Source organism: Salmo salar, chromosome 16, assembly GCF_965601325.2.
Source record: "Salmo salar chromosome 16, fSalSal1, whole genome shotgun sequence".
Taxonomy (NCBI): domain Eukaryota; kingdom Metazoa; phylum Chordata; class Actinopteri; order Salmoniformes; family Salmonidae; genus Salmo; species Salmo salar.
This window is the reverse complement of record NC_138306.1, coordinates 96751615-96755000: the sequence shown is the minus strand read 5'-3', so window position 1 is coordinate 96755000 and position 3386 is coordinate 96751615.

The window sequence follows — 3386 nt, the reverse complement described above, 5'->3', positions numbered from 1 at the left end:
TACCGGTACCCCCTGTATATAGCCTCCACATTGACTCTGTACCGGTACCCCCTGTATATAGCCTCCACATTGACTCTGTACCGGTACCCCCCTGTATATAGCCTCCACATTGACTCTGTACCGGTACCCCCTGTATATAGCCTCCACATTGACTCTGTACCGGTACCCCCTGTATATAGCCTCCACATTGACTCTGTACCGGTACCCCCTGTATATAGCCTCCACATTGACTCTGTACCGGTACCCCCCTGTATATAGCCTCCACATTGACTCTGTACCGGTACCCCCTGTATATAGCCTCCACATTGACTCTGTACCGGTACCCCCCTGTATATAGCCTCCACATTGACTCTGTACCGGTACCCCCTGTATATAGCCTCCACATTGACTCTGTACCGGTACCCCCCTGTATATAGCCTCCACATTGACTCTGTACCGGTACCCCCCTGTATATAGCCTCCACATTGACTCTGTACCGGTACCCCCCTGTATATAGCCTCCACATTGACTCTGTACCGGTACCCCCTGTATATAGCCTCCACATTGACTCTGTACCGGTACCCCCTGTATATAGCCTCCACATTGACTCTGTACCGGTACCCCCTGTATATAGCCTCCACATTGACTCTGTACCGGTACCCCCTGTATATAGCCTCCACATTGACTCTGTACCGGTACCCCCTGTATATAGCCTCCACATTGACTCTGTACCGGTACCCCCTGTATATAGCCTCCACATTGACTCTGTACCGGTACCCCCTGTATATAGCCTCCACATTGACTCTGTACCGGTACCCCCTGTATATAGCCTCCACATTGACTCTGTACCGGTACCCCCTGTATATAGCCTCCACATTGACTCTGTACCGGTACCCCCTGTATATAGCCTCCACATTGACTCTGTACCGGTACCCCCCTGTATATAGCCTCCACATTGACTCTGTACCGGTACCCCCTGTATATAGCCTCCACATTGACTCTGTACCGGTACCCCCTGTATATAGCCTCCACATTGACTCTGTACCGGTACCCCCTGTATATAGCCTCCACATTGACTCTGTACCGGTACCCCCTGTATATAGCCTCCACATTGACTCTGTACCGGTACCCCCTGTATATAGCCTCCACATTGACTCTGTACCGGTACCCCCCTGTATATAGCCTCCACATTGACTCTGTACCGGTACCCCCTGTATATAGCCTCCACATTGACTCTGTACCGGTACCCCCCTGTATATAGCCTCCACATTGACTCTGTACCGGTACCCCCTGTATATAGCCTCCACATTGACTCTGTACCGGTACCCCCTGTATATAGCCTCCACATTGACTCTGTACCGGTAACACCCTGTATATAGCCTCCACATTGACTCTGTACCGGTACCCCCTGTATATAGCCTCCACATTGACTCTGTACCGGTACCTCCCTGTATATAGCCTCCACATTGACTCTGTACCGGTACCCCCTGTATATAGCCTCCACATTGACTCTGTACCGGTACCCCCTGTATATAGCCTCCACATTGACTCTGTACCGGTACCCCCTGTATATAGCCTCCACATTGACTCTGTACCGGTACCCCCTGTATATAGCCTCCACATTGACTCTGTACCGGTACCCCCTGTATATAGCCTCCACATTGACTCTGTACCGGTACCCCCTGTATATAGCCTCCACATTGACTCTGTACCGGTACCCCCTGTATATAGCCTCCACATTGACTCTGTACCGGTACCCCCTGTATATAGCCTCCACATTGACTCTGTACCGGTACCCCCCTGTATATAGCCTCCACATTGACTCTGTACCGGTACCCCCTGTATATAGCCTCCACATTGACTCTGTACCGGTACCCCCTGTATATAGCCTCCACATTGACTCTGTACCGGTACCCCCTGTATATAGCCTCCACATTGACTCTGTACCGGTACCCCCTGTATATAGCCTCCACATTGACTCTGTACCGGTACCCCCTGTATATAGCCTCCACATTGACTCTGTACCGGTACCCCCTGTATATAGCCTCCACATTGACTCTGTACCGGTACCCCCTGTATATAGCCTCCACATTGACTCTGTACCGGTACCCCCTGTATATAGCCTCCACATTGACTCTGTACCGGTACCCCCTGTATATAGCCTCCACATTGACTCTGTACCGGTACCCCCTGTATATAGCCTCCACATTGACTCTGTACCGGTACCCCCTGTATATAGCCTCCACATTGACTCTGTACCGGTACCCCCTGTATATAGCCTCCACATTGACTCTGTACCGGTACCCCCTGTATATAGCCTCCACATTGACTCTGTACCGGTACCCCCTGTATATAGCCTCCACATTGACTCTGTACCGGTACCCCCTGTATATAGCCTCCACATTGACTCTGTACCGGTACCCCCTGTATATAGCCTCCACATTGACTCTGTACCGGTACCCCCCTGTATATAGCCTCCACATTGACTCTGTACCGGTACCCCCTGTATATAGCCTCCACATTGACTCTGTACCGGTACCCCCTGTATATAGCCTCCACATTGACTCTGTACCGGTACCCCCTGTATATAGCCTCCACATTGACTCTGTACCGGTACCCCCTGTATATAGCCTCCACATTGACTCTGTACCGGTACCCCCTGTATATAGCCTCCACATTGACTCTGTACCGGTACCCCCCTGTATATAGCCTCCACATTGACTCTGTACCGGTACCCCCTGTATATAGCCTCCACATTGACTCTGTACCGGTACCCCCTGTATATAGCCTCCACATTGACTCTGTACCGGTACCCCCTGTATATAGCCTCCACATTGACTCTGTACCGGTACCCCCTGTATATAGCCTCCACATTGACTCTGTACCGGTACCCCCTGTATATAGCCTCCACATTGACTCTGTACCGGTACCCCCTGTATATAGCCTCCACATTGACTCTGTACCGGTACCCCCTGTATATAGCCTCCACATTGACTCTGTACCGGTACCCCCTGTATATAGCCTCCACATTGACTCTGTACCGGTACCCCCTGTATATAGCCTCCACATTGACTCTGTACCGGTACCCCCTGTATATAGCCTCCACATTGACTCTGTACCGGTACCCCCTGTATATAGCCTCCACATTGACTCTGTACCGGTACCCCCTGTATATAGCCTCCACATTGACTCTGTACCGGTACCCCCTGTATATAGCCTCCACATTGACTCTGTACCGGTACCCCCTGTATATAGCCTCCACATTGACTCTGTACCGGTACCCCCTGTATATAGCCTCCACATTGACTCTGTACCGGTACCCCCTGTATATAGCCTCCACATTGACTCTGTACCGGTACCCCCTGTATATAGCCTCCACATTGACTCTGTACCGGTACCCCCTGTAT